Source organism: Ipomoea nil, unplaced genomic scaffold, assembly GCF_001879475.1.
Source record: "Ipomoea nil cultivar Tokyo-kokei standard unplaced genomic scaffold, Asagao_1.1 scaffold0114, whole genome shotgun sequence".
NCBI classification, from domain to species: Eukaryota; Viridiplantae; Streptophyta; class Magnoliopsida; order Solanales; family Convolvulaceae; genus Ipomoea; species Ipomoea nil.
The window spans coordinates 904031-929971 of record NW_017616542.1 but is presented as its reverse complement, the minus strand read 5'-3'; the positions used below and the strand labels follow the sequence as shown (position 1 = coordinate 929971).

Here is a 25941-nt window from a genome sequence, read left to right as displayed (position 1 = left end):
ACCTTCTTGCATCAACACTGCCCCCATTCCCTTGTAACAAGCATAATCTTCCACTATAAATTCTTTGCTGAAATCAGGCAGTGTAAGGATTAAGCTGAACACAAGGCCTGTTTCAATTTCTCAATGGCAGATTTTGATTCCTCACTCCACTGGAAGGCATCTTTCTTTAACATGTTGGTGAGAGGCCTGCTGATAGTACCATAGGATTTGATAAATTTTCTGTAGTACCCTATAAGTCCAAGGAATCCCCTTAGTTCTTTAATATTGGCTAGTTTAGGAAAAGAGGCCACAACGGTCAGCTTGGCTGGATCAGTTTGCAAACCCTCCTCAGAAATAATATGCCCAAGGTACTCTACTTTTGTCTTGGCAAAAGAACACTTGCTAAGATTGGCAAACAGCTAGTTACCCTTCATTAATCTTAAAACTTCCCTTAGATGATCCCAATGGCTCTCCAAGGTAGAACTGTATATCAGGATGTCATCAAAGAAAAGTAATATTGTTTTTCTGATTAGGGGCTTGAATACATAGTTCATCAGGGCTTGGAATGTAGCTGGGGCATTTGTCAACCCAAAAGGCATCACCTTGAACTCATACATCCCCTAGTGTGTTCTGAAGGCTATTTTGTATTCATCCCCCTCCTTCATTTTAACTTGATGATACCCAGCTCTCAGATCCAACTTGGTAAAGATCCATTGGCCAGTTCTGAAAATAAGTCTTCAACTAAGGGGATATGAAACTTGTTTTTGATAGTTATTCCATTCAAAGCTCTATAGTCTAAACCAAACCTCCAAGTATTGTCCTTCTTAGGCACCAACAATACGGGGGAGGCAAAGGGGGAAGTGTTGTGGGAAATATACTTGCTGTCAACATCTCTTCCACCATCTTTTCTATTATATCTTTCTGCACAAAAAGAGTATATGTAAGGCTTGAAATTCATAGGCTTGGTGTAACACCCCAGATTTTCAAGATATTTAAAACTTATAAAATAAAGGTGAAATCTCATTAAATCCCAAAACATAATACAAGAGTACGGGGTGCTATGCCACACCTGAGCTAGAGAACTCAGGTGCACAGGCTAACTAACTAATATCCTCAACAATGTAAATGCATAAACATGGCACGCAGGCCGAAAGGGAAACTATCTACTTCTACGTTCCAAGTTCTAGCGCGCTCCAGTGACTTATTATTGTGCCTGAAAGCCAAATATATCTGTTCAGCGAGAGATGCTGGTAACCCACTCCAACGCGTTGAAATACAATACATATATATATATATATATATATATATATATATATATATATATATATATATATATATATATATATATATATATATATATATATACATAGGTATACAAAAAGTCATTTCGAAGCATGAAGATATATCCTAAGAGACTCTAGCTTTCAAATCGGGGAACCGACTCGACAAATAGGGGTTCACACAATCAACAGTCATAGTCAAGCATATACAATTCTCACGTAGGGAACAATTACAGATAAGCACAACCAATAATCACAATTAAGCATTACTAGTAAGAGCCCTATGGTCACGTTTCCATAACCGTCATATCATCAATTCTTCTCATCTCATCACATAGCACACTTTGTTGGTGCCACAGGACCAATCGCATGCCCATACATGAGGGTCAGCGCATATAGCTCTGACACGGCCCCGCAGCACCCTGCCTCGTCTCACAATACGGAGGGGTCGATCGCAACCGACCGATGAACCGCAGTTCTATATAATATTTATATACCTGACCGGTCTTTACCAGCCCGGTTAACAGTTGGGATGGTTCTCAACCCATTCAACTGCCCGTATAGTGGACCTTTGTCGTATATAATATTTGTATACCTGACGGGTCTTTACCAGCCTGGTTAACAGCCGGTATGGTTCTTAGCCGATCCGACTGCCCGTATAGTGGACCTTAGTCCTATATAATATTTATATACCTGACCGGTCTTTACCAGCCTGGTTAACAGCCGGTATGGTTCTCAGCCCATCCGACTGCCCGTATAGCCCGATTGATCTCAACCAAATCGGGGTGACATGCACACATAACACGTAGCAAGCACATGCAACCCATATTAGCACATTGGGAGGGGGGGGGGGGGGGGAAACGTATAACGAAACCTATGCGTGGTCATCCACAACTAAGAATACTCTTTAGGGGTTCATACTTCTTATACGTAGGTCAACGGGATACCAATTCAACTAGCATGCAATATATGAGACTCATACAACCTACGAACGGTACCCGAAATATCAAACTAGACATAGGCACGATGGACGGAGTCCGTTGGGACACCACGGGGGTCGGGGGAACATCAAACGGGGACGCTGGAATCCCGAGGTAGGGTGTAAACCAGCGGGTAGCCGGTGGGTGAGGGTTCACCCGCCGGCGGCAACTATTCCGGGCAGCGGGTGCCCGGCGGGCAGTTGCCCGCCCGCTGCCGGCGATGCCCAAATAGGCCGCGGGTAGGTGGCGGGTCCCCTACCCCCACCTACCCCCCACTGACTCTTTTCATCACAAAACGCCCCGGGAACCTTCGTGGAACACGGATCCATGCTTAGACACTTTCAAACGCAATTGACAACAACACGTAGACAATTAACGGACCGAAATCAAGAAACATACGGCACATATCCTATCATGCTTTTCTAATACAATTAACACCCGATCATGTGAATTCCCGCCAAATATATGAAGAATATCACCATACGAGTTTCACGATACAACCTAGGGTTCTAATTGCTTTTAAATCGACAAGAACACAAATCATGATTCGGTAGGAATATCTCATAAACATCAGGAATATCATTCCATTAACAAGAATATCATGTAATCATCAAGAACGCCACATATACATCAAGAACATCATAATTATCAAGAACCCATCATTGTCAAGATCATCAAGACCATCAATGGAATCATAACACCAATTATCAATATAACGAATCATTAACACACAATAATATGGGGGATCCTAAGGGGGGATCATAGCTATGAAAATAGGTTTTGTTGAGACATGGGTTACCTCTTAGCCTTAATTAATTCCTTGGCTATGAAGGGTCTTTCTTTAAGCTTTCCTGCTTTCTTGATTTCTTCTAAGGGGATTCTTGGAGCTCTTTGGGGTGGTGGGGCGTTATTGTGGTGGGGGGTTTCTAGGTGTCTCTTAAGTCCCCTATTTATATATTTAGGAGTCCTAATTAGGAACTAATATTATAGGCTTGCTAATTCTATTCCTTTTGGGACTAAGGATTGGGTTTAGGGATAAGGGCCCGTGGACTATGGTGGGCCTTTCCTTAATTAATTATTGTGATTTAATTCTTTCTTTTGGGTAATTGGCTAAATGGTTTAATTGATTTTAGGGATCGTAACACGGGGTGTTACACTCTCCCCCCCCTTACGAGGGGCTTCGTCCCCGAAGCCCGGTGTATTAATCCATTCTTTCACCCCTAGGCATCCCGCATCTTGGCCTCCCGGTTAGGAATGTGGCCCCACGTTTTGCCTTAGCTGGGGTAGACTGGAATTCTGGTGGTGTTGTGATAGAAGGGTTTTAGGTCTACCTCGGTCTCCTGCTCCTGAGCTGGATGCCCCGCGAGTGCCCAAGGTGGCCTCGATTGCTGCCACCCTCTGATCTAGTGCGCGTGTCGTACGGATCAAGGATGAGAATCCTTCCTCCATGATTTGGTTTTGCCGGTTGAGCTGTGCGAGTATGCGTTCATTGATTGAGCCCTCGTTTTGTTCCCTTGGATTCCCTCCTGATCGTGGTTGCACCGACGGGTTGGGCTCGTCATCCTCCTCCTGGTCCTCATTTCCCTCCAGAATACCGCAATCTTGCATTGCCCGTTTGAGCTTCTTGTTGGAGATGTCTAATTGGTCCACCAATTCTCTTCGCTCATCCTCGAGTTTTTGGCAAATTTCTTCGAGGGTGAGGTAATGTCCTCCCCCGGTGTAGTAGATGTCATTACGGCGTAGGTTTTGGGCGTTAAAGACCATGCCATTTGCGGTTTTGACCTCGGTGTGGCTTAGGTCCACCCCCTTTTTCTCCATGATCCAACTTAGGATCATCCCGTAGGGTAGGCTAAGCTAGTTGTTTGTCTTGCAAAACTCCATGTGTTTTAGCATGAGTGCCGGCAGGTTGAACTTGATTTTATGTTTCAGTAGATAGGCAAAGGTGCACTCTAAGCTCCCTACGTCCTTGCTCTTGTTATTGGTGGGCAAGAGGCTATCGGTCACAATCATAACCAATATCTTTTGCTCCGCCGATAGCCACTTCCTGTTTGGCCGCGTGGCCGAGGTGAATCCTTCCTCCTTCCCGAGGAGGTACCCGAGGTAGTCCTTGTACCCTGTACTTTGGGTATCAATCCACCCCTTTTGGTCGTAGTTTGACACTCCCGTGGTGGTCAATTTTAGGAGTTTGGCCAAACGGCCTTCGGAAAGTATAATTTCCTTGCCGCGGACCTTGGTGGTGATTTCCATCTTATCACCCCGTTTGGTGGCTACGAGGTGTTGATAGAATTCTTTCACCAATTCAGGGCACGTATCCCCCTTGATGGTGAGGTACGTATCCAAGAGCCCTTGGTGTTTAAGCATGTCAACCAATTCCGGGGAAAATTGATCGGGTTCAAGGGCTTTACCTCCGATTACGGTGTAATCGGCGTTGTTCCATTCCGGTGTGCGGGTTCCAAGGGGCTTTTTTGGCATTGCGAAGCTTTTCTTGGTGGCGAGGTTTTCCGGCAAGATTTCTCCAGTGGCTTTTCCGGCGAGCTCCTTGGTGGTGTGGTCTCCGTTTGCGAGGGAGGTGGCGGTGAGGCGGTTTTGGTGTTGGGGCGGCGTCGTGGTGGTGTTGGGCAGCGGGGGCAGCGGGTGGTAGCTGGGTGGCGGCTGGGTGTCCTCCGGGCGAAGTGGCTGGGCGTTGGCGGCGCGGTGCTGGCGGAAGGTGGTCGGACGGCGGCGGCTTTCGGCTGGCAGCGGCCTCGGGTGGCTGCCGGTGTTTCTATGGTGGGGATGGTGAGGTGCGTGAGGGATGGAGGGGAAGGAAGTGGGGAAGAAGAAGAAGAAAGGGAAGGAGAAGAATGGTTTTTGATTTGGGGATTTTGTGGGTTTTAGGGATTTGTGGGGTTTTAACAAGGGAGTGTTCCCTTGAGGTTTCAAGAAACACCTTTAGCTTAGTGGTTAAGACCTTGGTCTTGTAAGTGGGAGGTTAAGAGTTCAATTCTCATTAGTAACACTAGGTTCTTTGATGATGGGGCCCTTGTCTTTTTCCTTATTTTGGCTTCTAGTGGTGAGGTTTGGCTAATTTGTATAGTTTTAGTTCTACCCCCCGCAAATAGAACCGAATTTCGAACTAATCTTTTATTTATAATATTTCCAAGTAATTAAGCTAAGTAAGTAGTTCTACTACGAAGGTGATTACAAAGAAATCGCTGACTTATCCTAGACAGAATTCGTCTTCTTGGCTTTCTCCCACGGGGTCTGCGTGGTCCTCGTCTTCTGGGGTTGGGTTTCCTTCCTCGAGATTGTTCTCGTTCCCGAGGTCGGCTTGAGTGCGGCTCATGACGAATATTTTTCCAGGAGCGTCGTAGTTTCCTTGATAAGTGGTGCCCCCATGTTGTCCCATGGTGGTAGTGCGTGGTTTCTGGGGTTGGGCGCAATGGAAGGCCTTGTGTCCTTCTTCTCCGCAGTTGAAGCATCGCAAGGGATTGCCCATGCAATCTTTGCCTCTATGGTTCTTGTTGCATTTTGGACAAGGAAAGCTCCTGGTGCTAGCGTCGTTGTTCCCCAGGGGTGACCTTTGGTTGGTCAGGTTACTCGGTCTTGTATTGGTGTCGTTTCTTGCTCTCTTTACTGGTGGTGCCCCTCCTCCGGGGTTCCTCTTTCGTATTTGCTCTTGGACCCCGCGTTGGAGTAGTTGGATTCGGTAGAGATTAGCGGCACTGGAGTAAGCCTCGTTGAGAGTCCGAGGTCTCCTTACCACTAGTGCCTTTCGGGCTTCAAAGTTGAGGCCCGATACGAATCTCTCTATTTTGGTTACCTCGGTGGGGACTAGTTCTGGTGCGAAGCGTGCTAGTTCAAGGAATCGTTTGTGGTATTCCATAACGGTAGCTGCCCCTTGTTTCAGATGGAGAAACTCTTCGTACATGGATGCTCTCACGTGTGTTGGATAGAATCGCTCTCGTAGTCGCGTTTTGAGTTGTTCCCAGTTGAACCCCGGTTCTTGTTGGTAAGTGGGACCCTCGTGGATCCACCAGAGATCGGCCTCGTGTCCGAAGTAGAACGAGGCTATCTCCACGCGGCGTTCTTCTGGGCATTCCACTAACCCGAGAATTTTTTCAAGGGTTCGGATCCATTCCTCTAGGATTACGGGATTCTCTTCTCCTGAGAAGGTGGGTGGTCGATGGTTAGAGACTTGTCGGGCGAAGTCTGTGTTTGCGTTCGACGGAGGTGGTGGGGGCCTGTCGTTGCAGAGAGCCACGTCGCTTTAGTGCTTGGGTGACTTGTGTTAGTTGTTGTAGTGTTTGGGTTAGGGGTTCGTGCGCGGCGGGTTCTAGAGTCCTTGATTGTCTTCTGTTGGGTGACATGTTGTCGTCTTCCTGGGTCAATGTTTATAAGAACGTTAAATTGGGGCTTGGTGTCTTTCTTTGTGATAACGGGGGAAAGTTTTCTCCAGGTAAGGGAGGTTATGTGTAGGTTTCACAATCTCACCGCGTGTCCTAAGATTCCTGAATCCTATGTTCCTAAATACTTAGAGTTCGAGTCTATTGTCCTAAAGTCCGGTCTTAAGAGTCTTATCCTAGGGTCAAACTTAGGCTCTGATACCAACTGTAACACCCCAGATTTTCAAGATATTTAAAACTTATAAAATAAAGGTGAAATCTCATTAAATCCCAAAACATAATACAAAAGTACAGGGTGCTATGCTACACCTGAGCTAGAGAACTCAGGTGCACATGCTAACTAACTAATATCCTCAACAATGTAAATGCATAAACATGGCACGCAGGCTGAAAGGGAAACTATCTACTTCTACGTTCCAAGTTCTAGCGCGCTCCAGTGACTTATTCTTCTGTGCCTGAAAGCCAAATATATCTGTTCAGCGAGAGATGCTGGTAACCCACTCCAACGCGTTGAAATACAATACATACATATATATATATATATATATATATATATATATATATATATATATATATATATATATATATATATATATATATATATATATATATATATATATATACATAGGTATACAAAAAGTCATTTCGAAGCATGAAGATATATCCTAAGAGACTCTAGCTTTCAAATCGGGGAACCGACTCGACAAATAGGGGTTCACACAATCAACAGTCATAGTCAAGCATATACAATTCTCACGTAGGGAACAATTACAGATAAGCACAACCAATAATCACAATTAAGCATTACTAGTAAGAGCCCTATGGTCACGTTTCCATAACCGTCATATCATCAATTCTTCTCATCTCATCACATAGCACACTTTGTTGGTGCCACAGGACCAATCGCATGCCCATACATGAGGGTCAGCGCATATAGCTCTGACACGGCCCCGCAGCACCCTGCCTCGTCTCACAATACGGAGGGGTCGATCGCAACCGACCGATGAACCGCAGTTCTATATAATATTTATATACCTGACCGGTCTTTACCAGCCTGGTTAACAGTTGGGATGGTTCTCAACCCATTCAACTGCCCGTATAGTGGACCTTTGTCGTATATAATATTTGTATACCTGACCGGTCTTTACCAGCCTGGTTAACAGCCGGTATGGTTCTTAGCCCATCCGACTGCCCGTATAGTGGACCTTAGTCCTATATAATATTTATATACCTGACCGGTCTTTACCAGCCTGGTTAACAGCCGGTATGGTTCTCAGCCCATCCGACTGCCCGTATAGCCCGATTGATCTCAACCAAATCGGGGTGACATGCACACATAACACGTAGCAAGCACATGCAACCCATATTAGCACATTGGGAAGGGGGGGGGGGGGGGGGGAAACGTATAACGAAACCTATGCGTGGTCATCAACAACTAAGAATACTCCTAAGGGGTTCATACTTCTTATACGTAGGTCAACGGGATACCAATTCAACTAGCATGCAATATATAAGACTCATACAACCTACGAACGGTACCGGAAATATCAAACTAGACATAGGCACGATGGATGGAGTCCGTTGGGACACCACGGGGGTCGGGGGAACATCAAACGGGGAAGCCGGAATCCCGAGGTAGGGTGTAAACCAGCGGGTAGCCGGTGGGTGAGGGTTCACCCGCCGGCGGCAACTGTTCCGGGCAGCGGGTGCCCGGCGGGCAGCTGCCCGCCCGCCGGCGATGCCCAAATAGGCCGCGGGTAGGTGGCGGGTCCCCTACCCCCACCTACCCCCCACTGTCTCTTTTCATCACAAAACGCCTCGGGAACCTTCGTGGAACCCGGAACCATGCTTAGACACTTCCAAACACAATTGACAACAACACGTAGACAATTAACGGACCGAAATCAAGAAACATACGGCACATATCCTATCATGCTTTTCTAATGCAATTAACACCCGATCATGTGAATTCCCGCCCAATATATCAAGAATATCACCATACGAGTTTCACGATACAACCTAGGGTTCTAATTGCTTTTAAATCGACAAGAACACAAATCATGATTCGGTAGGAATATCTCATAAACATCAGGAATATCATGACATTAACAAGAATATCATGTAATCATCAAGAACGCCACATATAAATCAAGAACATCATAATTATCAAGAACCCATCATTGTCAAGATCATCAAGACCATCAATGGAATCATAACACCAATTATTAATATAACGAATCATTAACACACAATAATATGGGGGATCCTATGGGGGGATCATAGCTATGAAAATAGGTTTTGTTGAGACATGGGTTACCTCTTAGCCTTAATTAATTCCTTGGCTATGAAGGGTCTTACTTTAAGCTTTCTTGCTTTCTTGATTTCTTCTAAGGGGATTCTTGGAGCTCTTTGGGGTGGTGGGGCGTTATTGTGGTGGGGGGTTTCTAGGTGCCTCTTAAGTCCCCTATTTATATATTTAGGAGTCATAATTAGGAACTAATATTATAGGCTTGCTAATTCTATTCCTTTTGGGACTAAGGATTGTGTTTAGGGATAAGGGCCCGTGGACTATGGTGGGCCTTTCCTTAATTAATTATTGTGATTTAATTCTTTCTTTTGGGTAATTGGCTAAATGGTTTAATTGATTTTAGGGATCGTAACACGGGGTGTTACACTTGGCTCCTGGGGTTAGGTGGCAGTGTTGTAGGCTCCTCAAACAACTCCTGAAGTTCTCTTAAGATTGCAGATAGCTCATGAGTATCTGTTTCTGAATTGCAGTTAGGAGCAGTATCTAACTTTTTTGTTTGAGTATTGTGGATCATATCCTGCACCAAGTAGCCTTGTACCCCTTCTTTCTTCCACCTTCTGACCTCTTTCTTGGAGGTTTGTTGCAAAGCAGCACCCTTAGTCAATCCCTTTAATAACACCTTCTTACCATCTTTAGGAAATGATATTCCAGGTAGCCTAGTATGCAGTTGGGTTGGTGCATAAGAATCAATCCAATCCATTACTAAGACCATGTCATACCCTCCCAACTTGAGTACTCTGAAATCCCTCTCAAAAGTCTCACCTTGTACCTGGCATCTCAGCCCACAGCAGATGGATCACAAGCCATTCTATCTCCATTGGCCACTGTCACCATGACAGTTTTGGCCTTTTCAGGTATAATTCTCACTTGAATGAGTAGCTTAGGGTCTATGAAGCTATGTGTGCTCCCACTATCCACTAGAATGGTGACTGGTTGCTTGCTTGCTAATCGTGCTAAAGGCACGGACCACCCCTTAGACTTGCTGGCTAAAGTCTTGAGTCAGGGTATAAGCGCCGCGATGTCATGTTAGAGCTATATGCATTGACCCCTTGGTAGTGGTGCTAGAGGCACGGGCCATGCGAATGACACTTCGGTGCTACCATGTTGGTGGACTTGTTGGTGGTTACAGAGTGGGGCATGTAGTTGCTCCGGAGGAATAAGGGAGGCGATATAAGGGTGGCCTGGAGGTACAGGTTGGAACTGATATAAGGATGGAGATGAGTAAAGGTTGGAAGATGGTTTGTGTGTTTTGATGATTATTTGTTAGTTGATGATTATTGAACCCCATTGTTTGCCTTTAATTGTTAATTATGTGCTTGCCTGTTTATTATACCTTGCAAACATAGGACGCATGTTAGTGGTATTTGTGGTGTCGATCCGTTGTTATATTATGAGTCCTGATCCTGATTTGAAAGCTAGTATTGCTTAAGGCTATATATGTATTCCAGTTTCAAAATGATTTCCTATACTTATATTTATTGGCTGGTTTGGGGATTATATGGCTCAGTATTTCTGGGATTTTAGGGTTTAGAAGGTTGTAGGGTTCTTTGGCCAATGAGGGTTGGTCTTAGAGTGTGGTAAGTAGAGATGACAATTCAACCCGCCTCCGACGGGGAAAACCGATCGCCGCCCTGACGGGGGAGGGCTCGGGAATTTATTTCGGGGAACGGGGGCGGGGATGGGGGAATTTTCCAATCCCTGTCGGGGACGAGGACGGGGACAGGGAAGGCATTTCCCGCCCTGTCCCCGAATCCCCGTTAATTATATAATAATATATAATATGTATATGTATAATATTAATAATAAAATTTTACTATCACTTAATATGGTTGTTTATTGTCCTATTTTTTCCCATTTTCTTCCACTGTTAAATCTTAAAACTATCCAACTTTTACTATTACTTAATATGGTTGTTTATTTAAACTACACTACAACACTACTGTTAAAACTGCACTACTGCCCATCGTTGTTTTCCCACTGTTTATTTAATATATGTTTTATTTTAACAAAATTATACTAAAATTTCCTAGGAATTTTAGAGTTTGAGTATTTTAATTTTATTAATCTATACTTCTTTTAAGGATTCAAGACTTCACAATATGAATTTTTGATAATATTAATTTTTTTTAATAGGCATAAACCCCAGCGGGGATTTCCCGTCCTCGAAAAATCCCCGCGGGGACGGGGATGGGGAATAATTCCCCATTCCCGCCAGGGAACGGGGCGGGGACAGGGACCCTAGTCCCTGCCCCAGCCCTACCCCGCCTCGTTGCAATCCCTAGTGGTAAGAGGTTGTTTTCTGTGGTTCACTCCCCTTCAAGCCTTTCTCAAACTGCTTGGCTAGCCATATTGCATCTTCCAAACTGTCATGTCTAGATGTTCTCACAAAGAACCTTAGTTGTTGTTTCAATCTCACCACAAAACTATCCAAAAAAATACTGCTCACTTAAGTAGGGATAGATCTGCAATAATAGCACTCTATATTCCTCATGCTTATCAACAAAATCTACCACACTTCCCCATTGTTTAATGTTAGAGAACTCCTCCGTTACATCAACATTGTTTTCACAGAATCTCTTACATACAGCCCTTGCAAACACAGCCCACTGGAATCCCACTCTTAAGCCATTAAGGTACCCTTCAAACCATACACCCACCTTTCCAGTCAGATTCACACACAACACATTCATTATTTCATCCCTAGGTATTCTAGCAAGCATAAAATACCTTTCAAATCTTACTACCCATAATCTGGGGTGCTCATAATCAAAAAGGGGGAAATTCTTGCTTATATCTCATGAAGTGTTCTCCCCCTTGGTTGTGGTGTAAGTGCCTAGCATCCAAGTTAGCTCTCATAGGGGCCCAAGGCCCATCTGCAGCTCTGGGATCCCCTTGGAGTGCACGTAAGTGTTCTCCTTGGCCTTCATCTTCATCAAACACTTCCAAAATTTCAGCATTGTTGTTTTCAATTGGCTCTTTCCCTGGTCTCCTTCTAGGCTCAGAGACTCCTTCACCAGCGCTGGGCTATTGTGTGTGGGCTTGGCCTTGAACTGATGAGGGGTCTCAAACAAGTGGAGGTGGTCTATTTGACCTTAGCAACTCAATGATCTCAGCTTTCCAAATCACCATTTTCCCTTTAAGTTCCTAAATGGAATCCTCCATAGTTTGCAAACTTGTAGCTTGCCTACTTCCTTGCTCCATTACTTGAGCCTCCAATCTGCTCATCCGATCTTCCATGGGGAGTTCCCAAGAAAGAGAGCTCTGATGCCACTTGTCACACACTTATGGGCTGTTTGGTTCATGGAATAGACTTGGAATGTCATAGCACTCCTAGTAATGGGCCTATTCCTCTGTTTGGTAACTACTTGTATTCCCAAGAACATTGTTCCTGGGAATGACTCATTTTCTTTACAGGGGGAATAGCTATTATTGGCACCCCCTGGTACTAATCTATTCCTGAGTTCTCAGGAATAGATTTATTATTATTATTATTATATATATATATATATATATATATATATATATATATATATATATATATATATATATATATATATATATTTTTTTTTTACCCTTGTATTTTCTTTTTTTACCCTTGATCACTCCCAGGCCACCATGGAGCAGATTCCAGCAGTTATGTCGATGGAGACGGCGGTCTCGTCCAGGATGACTTCGAGTGTGCCGATTGTTGATCTAATCTTCGATTTGCTGCCAGAATGTGTTTTGTTTCCAGAAATAGAGCCGCAATTGCTTAGAAATTCCAAATTCGAGGAGAATCGCAACAGAGCAGATCGGTCAACTGAATTGAATGAAATTGGGAAGAATGAGTGACCGATTGCGAGGTTCTCAATGTCAGAATGGGGAAGGCTTGTGAAATCGGAGGAGAAATTCCTTATGATTGGATGATTTGCGAGACAGAGGCCATTTCTGGACATTATTAGGGCAAAAATGCGATCGACGCTGCGTTTGGAAGGGAAGGTTCAAATAGGATCTCTAGATTGCAGGAGTATTCTCTTGCGATTTGATCTAGAAGACGATTGCAAGAGGATTTGGCTAAGAGGACAAACGTTGATCGAAGGCCGTCGACTCTGGTTCTCGCGATGGACTCCGGATTGGAGATCGGGCAAAGATGCACCAGACGCTAGTATGGTTCCAATTACCAAATTTGCCAATCCATTTGTTTAAAACCTGAAATTGAGAGGATTTGGATCGAATTTGAGGATGATGAAGGCGTTTTGAGAGGATTTTTGCAGCCGATTGTTAGAGAGAAGGTGCCGATGTGATGTGCTTGTTGCAGTAGGTTTGGCCATCTGCCCAAAATTCTGGGAATTTTCGTGAATCTTCAAAAGCTCTCAATTTTTGATTTTCTGATTGATCTGAGGACGATCGCCGATGAATTGCGAGAAGCGGTCGTCGGCTAGATTGTTTTTAGTATTTTGTACAGTAATTTCTATATAATATAATATGATATAATAATAATAATAATAATAATAATAATAATAATAATAATAATAATAATAATAATAATAATAATAATAATATATTTTGTACAAGGGCATTTATGTCTTTTAAACATATATTTTATTTATTTCTATTCTTTAACCGACCAAATGTTGGAATACAATTCCTAAAGTCTATTCCTTTAGCGAACCAAACAATAGAATACAATTCCTTACCTATTCCATTCCTTGTGGAATAACATTCATATTCTCTCCAAATTTATTTCGTGAACCAAACAACCCGTTAGGGTTTTGGAGAAATGAGGGAGGAAATCATAGAAGAATAGAGAGAGAGATGAGAGAGAAATTCAGAAGGGAGAAAAAGGTATTCATTCCATAGTTTGAGCATAATAAAAAATGAAAAAAATACAAGTATATAAGGACTAGGTTTGTTATTTTCTTGCAAAGAATGTTGCCTCAAGCTTCTGGAATCTCTTGGTGCACAACTCATCTCTCCAACGCGAAATGACGTCGTCGGAACTCTTTGTCAACTGCCCCTAACCATTTGCCTTCAAACGACGACGTTTGGATCAGTGACAACTGCTGGTAACTTCCATTTGTCAAACGTTGTCGTTTTGATGCCTTCTACTGCTGAGCCTCTTAATTATTTGTTTAAATTCTGCCCTGCGATTGTTTCATGCTTCAAGCTTGTTCCTCCTCCAATTCCATTTGCCATAATCATGGTAGATCGCAGTTTGTAACTCTTGCTCTTTTTCAAAGAAATTAGGGCAGCGAAACTACCAAACCGTCTCTACCGACTACTAGCGATGGAAAAACAGTAGCTAAAAATTGCATTATTGCCGTCAAGATGGAAAACTAATTGAGACTAGAAGTGGTGCTTTGTATTTTATTTGAAATTTGCAATGCATTTTTATAGGAGCTGCATCTGCACATATGTGATGAACTACAAATCCACAATTGATATAAGATTATTGCGATTTCAAGTTATTTATCTATGAATTGTTAACAATACTAGCTTAATGCCACATAGATTCCTCCGAGTATAATGGTTTTGCCACGTTTAGTCCTAAACTTTTAAATTGACCATCTGTCATTCGACTTTCAAATTTTACCATTCGTGGCCCAAGTTAGCCACCCATGGTCCTTCAATTTTAGAAATTTAACCAACCGTGGTCTTCTTGAAAGGACCATGGTTGGTTAAAATTTAGTAGTTGAAGGACCATGGGTGGTTAACTTGGACCACAAATGGTTAAATTTGAAAGTTAAAGGACCACATATGGTCAATTTGAAAGTTTAGGACTAAACGTGGCAAAACCACTATACTCGGAGGACCATATGTGGCATTAACTCTAATTTGTTGTCTTTTTTCAGGACTACCAGTCTACCACCCAGATACAGAGACTCTGTGAGGGCAATTACTCCACGATTACCTTTGTTTCTCTATAACTACACCACTCACCAGTTGCATGGTATCTTTAAATTTTATTGCTTCTTTGTTCTGTTGTTTGTAACATTTTCATTATAATGACACTATTAAGTGGTGCAAGTTTAATAGGCCATTTATGGCCATTATGTTGTGGTTTGAAACGGAAGTAACGGTTTCCATTACTTAGCCTATAATGATGGCATGTAGGCTATTTAGGCATGGTCCTCCCATTGCTCCTGTTGCAGCCTTACAACTACACCATCTAGTTCATACAGGAGATTAATGGCAGACAACAAAACTTTAATCCATTAGAGTTCTTGAAGCAACAATGAAATGCAACAAAGTATCAACTATGGCTGGAGTTTTGCTTGATCCTATCGCTTCCTCTATGAGGTTAGATTATTACAATTATATGATTGTATAATTTTTCTAACATTTTGTATCAGAGCCTGTTTATCTCTGCGTAGTTGTTCAAATTGCTTATGCTTTGCAATAATCTATTCTGAAAAATAGAGTAAATATCATGTTCATATGCAATTTGAATGATGATTTATATATTATTTGCATATCCATATTTTGTGTTATATATATCAATCCTAAATATATATTGTGCGTGTATGTATGGATATGTGTATGAAACATTTGGTGATATGCGATGATTATATACATATTAACCAGAATGTGTATCAAAGTACATTTGTTTTCGAAATAAACAAATATTTTTTTAAAAAAAGTGCTGGGTTCGTGAGTTTTTCCGTTACAGCGACTAGCCGGCAACCGCCGTGGGCGGCGGAGAGACAGTGAAACCGCCGTGCAGTTTGGGAAATTTGAATATTTGATATTATTTGGAAATTTAATGAAATCATAAACCTGGACGCAATGGTGTCCCGATACATTCCTTAATTTAATTAAAATAATTAAATTAAATAAGGAATTAAGAGTTGGTTGGAGATTTTCCCTCACTCTCACCACTATAAATAGTGGTTTCATTTTCAAAGAAGGGGCTATGGAAATCTGCATATCGAAGCTCTGCCGAAATCTCGCCAGGATATCGTCTGGAACACGCCCGCAGTTATATATACTGCGTATATTGCGCTGAGGAATACGCCATTTGAACACCGGAAGCTCCTTTTTAAAGATCAAGTTGCATATTAGTCCTTCATCGAAGAACAAGCTACATAACTCCGGAGGCCCTTCAGCAAGGAACTACTCCCAGTTCGGCATACTCCCGAACTCGGCATACTCTCAGCTCGGCATACTCCCGAACTCGGCATACTCCCAGTTCGGCATACTCCCGAACTTGGCATACTTCCGAACTCGGCATACTTCCATTTCAACATACTTTGGACTTGGCTTACTTCCAGTTCGGCACACTCCCGAACCTGGCATACTTCCAGTTCAACATACTCTGGACTCGGCACACTTCCAACAAGGAACTACTTCAAGTTCAGCATACTCTAAACTCGGCACACTTTCAATTCGGCATATTTCGAATTCGGCACACTTCTAACAGGCATACTTCTAGTAGAGAATCAGAGGACTTCTCATATACAGAGATTGTACCCCTTCTTGATTGATACATACTACTTGTAACCGATACTTTGAATTTTGAATATATACAATTCAAGTTTTTCGCGTTTACATATTTTGGCACGCCCAGTGGGACAGCTCTGCCTCTCATCTCTCTACTACTACTATACCTCTACCTGCGCATCAAATGGCATCGAACAATCCCATGTTCAGGAGGACCTATGCCCAAGCTGCCAAGTCCAAGTCTACGCCTGTAGCTAGCTCTGGCACTACCCCAAAAATGCATGGTCCGTTGACAAGGAACCGCGCAAAGGATTTGGGGGTCCAAGTGCCTGAACCTCAGTCCATGGCACGACGGGTCGTTCGAAGGCTCGACAAAGCCCCTGCCGCCTCAAAGGCAATTACTTTTGCTGGAAGTCCACCCTCGCCCAAGGGAGCTACCTATGGTGGTAGTCCAACTTCTATGCAAGGGAACGCTAGTAGCGGGAGCACTTCCCCCGTAACTCCGCCACATCCATTATGGAAGGCTGCACCTGAGTGGTCGCATGTCTACAACGTCATGCCGGCCATGGCGACAAACACAGAGTCTGTGGAGTAGCAATTAGCTAGAATTGCTAAGTCTCTGGAAGGAATGGCTGTCACTCTCCAAAATCAAGAGAAACGGCTTAACACCCTCGATAATAGGGTAGGAAGCATCATGGAGGAGCAAGGAAGCCGTGGTCCAGGAAAGCAACCTGAAGGGCAAGAAGAGGTTGGTCAGCAATCACCACCACCTCATGTTAGCAATGTGGTAGGAGGAGCTGCTTCCCACTTACCTGCAACTGAGAAAACTATTCCAGTTACCGAAGGCATGATACCGGTGGATCAGTTGAAGGACTACATAATGGGGGCCATCAAAGGCAAGTTGGATGAAGGCCAACCTTCATATTCCTATGCTAAGCCCTACACACAAAAAATTGAGGATTTGAAAATGCCCTACGGCTATCAACTTCCTAAGTTCCAGCAATTCGATGGCAAGGGAAATCCCCGACAGCACATTGCCCACTTCGTGGAGACATGCAATGATGCCAGGACTTATGGCGATCTGTTGGTAAAGCAGTTTGTCCGTTCATTAAAGGAAACTGCATTTGATTGGTACACTGACCTCGCGCCCGGCTGCATTGATAGCTGGCATGATAGGGAACGTGAGTTCTTAACCCGTTTCTATAGCACGAGGAGAACAGTCAGCTTCTTGGAACTTACCACTACTCACCAATGGAAGGGTGAACGCGCCGGTGCCTACATCAAAAGATGGAGGGAACTATGCTTGAATTGCAAAGAAAGAATATCCCAGAGTTCCGCAATTGAGATGTGCATCCAAGGCATGCACTTTGAACTCTCCTATATCCTACAAGGGATTAAGCCAAAGTCCTTCGAAGAGTTATCCAGTCGTGCTTACGACATGGAGTTGAGCATCGAAGCCAGCGGAGGGCTCAATATATTGAACTTGCCTAGCTCCTCCAATGCACCTGGAAAACAAGAAGTTAAAAAGTGGAACAAACCTTTTTCAAAGCAGGAAAAGAAAGAAGTGATGAATGTGAAGGCTGCTCCTATGACAGTCTTCACTAAGGCAACTGAAAAGCCTAGGTCAAGATCATTTTCTGGCCCGTCAAGGGGTAGTAGAAGGCCGACAATTGAAGAAAGGCAGGAGAAGACTTATCCTTTCATGGATTCCGATGTATCTCCTATGTTTGATGAGCTACTCAAACTCAGACTCATTGAGTTGCCGGAAATGAAACGTCCTGATGAAGCTACAAGGGTGGATGACCCATATTACTGCAAGTACCATCGTCTTCTCGGTCACCCAATTGAGAAATGCTTTATCTTCAAAGACAAAGTTATGGCACTGGCCAGGGATGGAAAAATTGAGTTCGCTGATGCTAACGCGAGCTCGAATCAAATCTCGATCACACCCTGACGGTTCGCTCCGCTGTGCACTGAAAAGGAAGATGGGAAACAATGGAAGCGTCCACTCCCCTTCATTGTTAAGCACGTTGTCGGTCAAAGTTCAGAACCACGGCGGAACGATAACACATCCGAAGGAAAATGGGTGATTGTCACTCATAGAAAGAAGAAAGTTGAGCCTGTGAAGCATCAAAAGCACATAGTGAAAAGTTGGCTTGAGAAAACCTCAAAAATTACTCATGGCCGCAAATCAAAGACGAAGGGCCATGTCAAACAGCCACGTGCACCAGTTCCTTTGGCTCAATATATGCCAAAGGGATTTAATCTTCAAGGGGTAGACACTTCTAGCTCCTGTCTAAATACAAATGGCAAGCCAGAAGATGGAGGTGAATGTTCATCTCCTAAACACACCGAGGATGAGGAAGTGTTAATGCATAAGGCTACTTCCTACTCCATGGAAATTACCTTCAAGGATGAAGACTTGTTACTTGGAGGCACGCCACACAGTCGCCCATTATTTGTTGAAGGCTACACCCATGGGCAAAAGCTCAAAAGAATTATGGTTGATCAAGGCTCAGCTGTCAACATCCTATCCCTCCGAGCTGTGAAGGACCTTGGTATATCTACAGATGAGCTTGCCCAAAGTCGTCTAATGATACAAGGCTTCAACCAGGGAGGGCAAAGAGCAATCAGCATCATCAAACTTGACTTAAGAATTGGAAGTCTGAGTTCAGGTGTCCTCTGCCATGTCATAGATGCAAGGACATCTTATAACTTGTTACTTGGAAGGCCATGGATACATGAAAATGGGGTGGTACCCTCGTCTTGGCATCAATGCCTCATGTTTGAAAGGAACGGCGTAGTTGAAAAAGTTGTCGCCGATGAAAGCCCTTTCACAGAAGCCGAGTCTTACTTTGCAGACGCAAAGTTCTACATTAAAAGGCAAGTTATTGTTGAAGATATTGAGGAAAGCAATGACGATCCACCTTCCCAATCAAAGTCAAAGGGAAAACAAGTTGTAGAGGGAGATCAACACAACACGAAACTCACCTTCCCGCTTGCAAGGATTGATACACTAAAAGCACATGCAACAAAATCATCTGAAGAGAAAGGTGGTGGTAAAGTGGGCCAAATATTCCCCGCCAAACGTACTGAGGGTTTCGACCCTAACGCTTATAAGCTTCTAGCCAAAGCTGGCTATAACCCCAACGAGCCACAGAAGTTGGGAAAGCTTATCCCAGAAGCTGGTGGTAAAGGCAAGGCAAATCACCAAGAATCTCAAACGCGCAAAGGGTTGGGCTATGTCCCCCCCTAAACCAGTGTGAATTCTTATAAACAGGGCTGCAAGTAATTGTATCTCCGCGGAGGGAAGCGAGTATGACCCAAAACTCACTCCTACCAATGATAATGGGCAAGACAAAAAGAAGTCAATCTTCGACCGAATCGGTAAGGCGGACTCTCGACGCTCAGTCTTTGATAGACTGGGGTCTAGTCTTAAAGCCCTAAAGAGAAAGTCGATGCATGATCGACTTGGAGCTGTCCAAGTTATTAGAGACAGTGCTAATGTTCCTGCTGAAGTGGAACCTCTCAAAAGGCTCAGAAGCATGATTCCTTCTCGTATGAGACGAGAAACATATATTCACGTTTCATGTGGTGAAGTGTTGAAAGTATAACCGAAGACCATTGTACACACTCGTGTACATAAAGAAGAGAATGAGGAAAGCGTAGGCTCAAGTGATGACGTACCACCAACCACTCAGGGAGAGGTGGCATCGTCGTTCCATATCACTTTGTGTGATGAAACCCCGATTGAGGGGGAAGATGCAGAAGATGCACCCCATGAGTTAGAAGAAGGGGTACGAGCCGTGGTGGAAGAATTAAAAGAGGTTGATCTGGGAACGCCTGAAAATCCTCGTCCTATCTTCATTAGCGCACTCCTATCCGATGAAGATGAAGAAATCTATGTCACATTGCTGAAAGAATATATTGATGTCTTTGCATGGACATACAAGGAGATGCCAGGGTTAGACCCAAAGGTAGCTGTGCACCGCTTAGCAGTGAAGAAGGGGTGTCGCCCGGTTAAGCAAGCTCAACGACGCTTCCGCCCCGAGCTCATTCCCTCGATTGAAACAGAAGTTAATAAGCTTATTGAAGCTGGCTTCATTCGTGAAGTTAAATATCCAACCTGGATATCCAGTATTGTGCCTGTGCGCAAGAAGAACGGCCAGATCCGCGTCTGCGTAGATTTTCGGGACCTCAATGTGGCATGCCCGAAAGATGACTTCCCGCTTCCTATCACGGAGTTAATGATATATGCCGTGACTGGGCATGAGATCCTGTCATTCATGGATGGCTCCTCCGGTTACAATCAAATCCGCATGGCGCCGGAAGATGAAGACTTAACTGCATTCCGAACGCCGAAAGGCATCTACTGTTATAAAGTAATGCCCTTTGGTTTGAAAAATCCAGGTGCTACATACCAACGGGCTATGCAGACAATATTTGATGATATGCTGCACAAAATGGTTGAATGCTATGTAGACGACCTGGTTGTGAAGTCGAAATTACGCACAAATCACTTGGTGCATTTAAGGCAAGTCTTCGACCGCCTACGGAAGTTTCAACTCAAAATGAACCCCTTGAAATGTGCTTTCGGGGTTGCTACTGGAAAGTTCCTCGGGTTTACTGTTCGACACAGGGGCATTGAGATAGAGCAAGCCAAAATTGACGCCATAATGAAGATGCCTGAGCCGAGAAACCTTCATGAGCTTAAAAGCTTACAAGGGAAGTTGGCTTACATCCGAAGGTTCATATCAAACCTAGTGGGAAGATGTCAACCTTTTAGTCGATTGATGATAAAGGGCATCCCATTCATATGGGCTGAGGCATGCAAGAACGCATTTGAGAGTATCAAGTCATACTTGATGAAGCCGCCCGTGTTAACTGCTCCTGTTCACGGTCGCCCGCTGATCCTTTATATCTCCGCCCAGGATTGTTCTGTGGGCACCTTGCTTGCTCAGGAAAACGACAAGGGGAAGGAGAATGCTCTCTACTATCTTAGTAGAATGATAACCCCAAATGAGTTAAAGTACTCCCCAATTGAAAAGATATGTTTGGCACTTGTGTTCGCCATCAGAAAACTTAAGCACTACTTTAAGGCGCATACCATCCGGCTTGTTTCCAAAGCGAACCTGGTGAAATATGTTATGGCGAAGGTCGTGCTCTCCGACCGCCTTGCAAGGTGGTACTTATTGTTTCAACAATTTGAAATCATCTATGTGCCGCAGAAATCTGTCAAGGGGCAAGCCTTGGCCGATTTCCTAGCAGACCACCCAATACCTGTTGAATGGGAATTGTTTGACGATTTGCCTGATGAAGATGTGCTTGTCATTGAAGTCCTACCCCATGGAAGATGTACTTCGATGGAGCTTCGCATAGAGAAGGGGCAGGTGCTGGAGTTGTCTTCGTCACTCCAAAAGGCGAGGTGTTGCCATATTCATTCACCTTGACCGAGAGATGTTCAAACAATGTAGCTGAGTACCAAGCATTGATACTTGGGCTTGAGATAGCGGCTGACATGAAACAACTGAGGATTAACATTTATGGAGATTCAAAGTTGATCATAAACCAAGTGTAGGGTCTATATGAAGTGAAAAAGGCGGAGTTAGTCCCATATAACAACTATGCAAAGATACTCATGCAATGGTTAGGGGACGTCATAATTGAACATGTACCGAGGAAAGAAAACAAACAGGCTGACGCCTTAGCTGCATTGGCTTCAACTATTACTCATCCTGCAGCCCGAGTGCAGGTATGTCAAAAGTGGGTAGTTCCACCAATCTTCAGTGAAGACGGCTTAGTTGATGAAACTGTTGAACTCCCTACTGCCTCAGTGTATGATATTGGCAAAGACGACTGGAGGCAATCGCTAATTGACTACCTCGCTGATGGAAAGTTACCCGAAGATCCTCGTAAGAGGGTGGATATAAAGCGTCGAGCTCCTCGCTTCATCTACTATAAAGAGACGTTGTATCGTCGTTCATTCGAGGGAGTCTTTCTCCGATGTCTAGGGGAAGAGGAAGCTTTACAAGCTATGCAAGAAGCTCATTCTGGGGTTTGCGGTGCACATCAATCCGGTCCCAAGTTACACTCCACATTAAGTGAATGGGCTATTATTGGCCTACAATGGTAAAGGATTGCATAGACTATGCTCGAAGATGTCAAGCTTGTCAATATCATGCAAACTTTATCCATCAACCACCAGAACCTCTACACCCAACAGTTGCATCTTGGCCATTCGATGCTTGGGGACTTGATGTGGTTGGCCCAATTACGCCTAAGTCATCTGCAGGGCACGCATACATACTAGCTGCCACCGACTACTTTTCAAAGTGGGCGGAAGCTGTGGCATTGAAGGAGGTGAAGAAAGAAAATGTTGCACACTTTCTCCGTGTCCACATCGTCTATCGATTTGCTATCCCGCGATATATCTTAACAGATAACGGGAAGCCCTTTGACAACAAGTTGATGGACAAGATCTGCAAGCTTTTTGACTTTAAGCAGCGAAACTCATCAGCTTACTATGCAGCTGCAAATGGGCTTGCCGAAGCATTTAATAAGACCCTATGCAATTTGTTGAAGAAAGTGGTCTCAAAATAAAAAAGAGACTGGCATGACAGAATGGAAGAAGCTTTGTGGGCGTATAAAACCACATACCGCACACCTACTCAAAGCACTCCATACTCTTTGGTGTATGGTGTAGAAGCGGTCTTGCCTCTAGAGCGCCAAATACCTTCCTTAAGGTTGGCCATACAGGAGGGTCTTACCGATGAAGAAAATACTAAACTACGCTTGGCTGAGTTAGAAGCCTTGGATGAAAAACGTCTGCAAGCGCAACAAAGCTTGGAGTGCTATCAAGCTCGTATGTCTAGAGCTTTTAACAAAAGGGTAAGGACCCGTTCCTTTCAAATTGGGGACAAAGTCCTAGCTGTTCGCAGGCCCATCATTGTCACGAGAAAAACTGGCCACAAGTTCACTTCAAGGTGGGATGGTCCATATGTGATTTTAGAAGTTTACACTGGTGGAGCTTACAAGCTGATTAGTGAAGATGGTTTGAAGATCGGTCCAATTAATGGAAGGTTCCTAAAGCTTTACCACCCTTAAACTTGGGGTGCCAACACAAGTCATGAAGATCTGATGAATGACTCATCCACCAAAAATGCAGCACGTGGTTAAACTGCTAATGCATCTCGCTTTGCCTATGGGTGGGCCCAAATCATGGACGCTCCTGGCCCGCATGAGTCTAAACTGTGAATGGCTCTACTTTACCAAAAAAAAAAAAAACAATCATTTGAACTACGTTTGACTTGATCTCCTTGATATGAGTACGTAGGCAGCTTAGAATCAAATTATCTAAGTTCAGTCATAACAAAACAAATCCAAATTCAGGTTGCAAAATTGGTTTATCAAGACAGTCGTTCAATGTGTCAAGGCAAGGATGTACAAGCTATTGCTAAAAGACGAGCACGCAAATGAAAAACATCAATCATCACAAAAAGTCTTGATACCAAAAACAAAAACTTAGGAAAAAGAGCATCACTCCACAAAAGACCTAAAGTTAAGCATGTCATCTTTACATGCCCCCAAGCTTCTCTTGGCCTCATTCAAGCTCTCCTCATCTTCTGGAGTCAACAGAGTCAACCCCTTGAATGGGAGAGACTTCTACCTTGGCATTTGAGACTGAATTTTCAGTAGCCTCAGAAGCGATAGAAGTGTCATAATCACAGCCATAGGGGCAAACCCTTCATGAAATTTTAAAGGGAAGAAGCTACCGAATACTCCCTGGCACGAGTCGGAACTGCCTCATACCTTTTCAAGATACTCCCTGGCACGAGTCGAAACTGCCTCATATCTTTCAAGACTCCTTTAATGCATATTATATATATGTATACACAAGCAAACATCAATTGTGCATGTGTATATATTATATATATTATATACGTATATATATACACACCAAATCAATCACATGAATTATGTGTTATATATATACCTACGCATTGTATGCAAATGGTGGTGCAAAATAAAAGCACCAAATATATATCCATCTGGACCACGCATGTATTATATATATTATGCACAAAGTATGCATGTGTATATTATATATAATATAAGTTAAACATGTGGATTATGCATAGTGGGCCGTGTTTATATATTATATGTATACACATATGTAATTTGCACAAACAAAGCAAATTAGTGCAGTACGTATATATTACGTAGTATTATATACGTATATACACATTAATACACCCATATGTGATACAACAGTGAAGGAAAAACAAAGGATAATGGATGAAGCTGTGGTAGTCACGTGTATATACTATACACACGCAAGGAAAAGAAACAGCATATTAAGTAAAAAACTCCAACATTCGTGCATCAAAAAAAAAAAAAATTCGAAGCAGCAGAAAACAAATTAAAGCAAAAGGAAAGCTCCTACCTCTATAGCGGTCGCGCAGCGAAGCTTCAATGAACAATTCTTCTCCGTCGATGAACCGACGGCAACTCGCCGGAGCACGAAAACTATCCAATAGCTTTCCTCTCCAAATGGTGTCATTGTCGACAGCCATGCCTCCAATGGTGCCATTGTCGACAGCCATGCCTCCAAATGGTGTCATTGTCGAAAGCCATGCCTCCAAATGGTGTCATTATCGATAGCCATGTCTCCAAATGGTGTCATTGTCGACAGCCATGTCTCCAAATGGTGTCATTGTCGACAACCATGCCTCCAAATGGCGTCATTGTCGATAGCCATTAGCATCCCCGTCGATGACAGCAACGTGCCGGAGCACGCGCTTGGTGACATTTAACCTTGTGACAACGAAAAAGGCGTGCCGGAGCAACGTCTTGAGGCGACATCCTAGCAGTGGCCGATAGTGAGAATTTGACAATGGTGAAAAACAGGCCGAGAAAATTAATCCTCAAAGTGTTTCCTGTCCAATGTCTCTCACGTGTCTCTTCTTGTTCTTCCCCAATCAAAGTGGGTGGCGGCGAGTCCAAGCAGTTCCTAGTCCAGTGTTCATGAAAATAGCAAAATTCCAAGTAGTTTCTGATCCAGTGTTCGTGAAAACGGCAAGAGGTACGTCCAAGCAGTGGCGTGAAAGCCGGAAAGGAAATCGATTCCCAGGGAGTCCCATCCAATGCTATCAATTCTCTTTGCTTGGTTTCTCCAATTCCCATTGTAGATGAAAGCTGCAAAAGTTAAAAACACACACATACATATGGGGCAGAAATTAAAGTTGAGAATTACCTGAAGGAAGTTGGTCTGTTCTCGAATGGTTGGGGATGCAAAGCAGTGAATATGAGCTATTATTTATAGCTGCAAAATGAGGAATTTGAATGCATCTAACTCCAATTTTGTTATTTAGTCCATATCAAGTGCTGGTTTGTGGTTAATTATGTGGCTGGAACCTTACGTTGATAGAATTGTGAATGCAGATAAGGGCTGATTGTATGGTGGAACTATACTCGAGGTCCACGTACGTCCGTCAAAGAAGTCCTACTGGAGTACTGGATATAGTATAAATAAAATTGGGATTTGGCCAAAATTATAATTTATAAAGGAAAAAGATGAGATAAAAAGTTTA

General features: G+C 43.6%; 1 long non-coding RNA gene across 1 annotated transcript; it reads right to left on the bottom strand.

The window, feature by feature from the left end:
- Positions 1–861: 861 nt before the first annotated feature.
- On the bottom strand, positions 862–25734 carry LOC109190807. Its single transcript, XR_002055801.1, has 3 exons — positions 25605–25734; positions 1860–1863; positions 862–872 (listed from the first exon to the last, which is right to left on the bottom strand). It is a non-coding gene; the product is annotated as an uncharacterized LOC109190807 (long non-coding RNA).
- Positions 25735–25941: the final 207 nt, after the last annotated feature.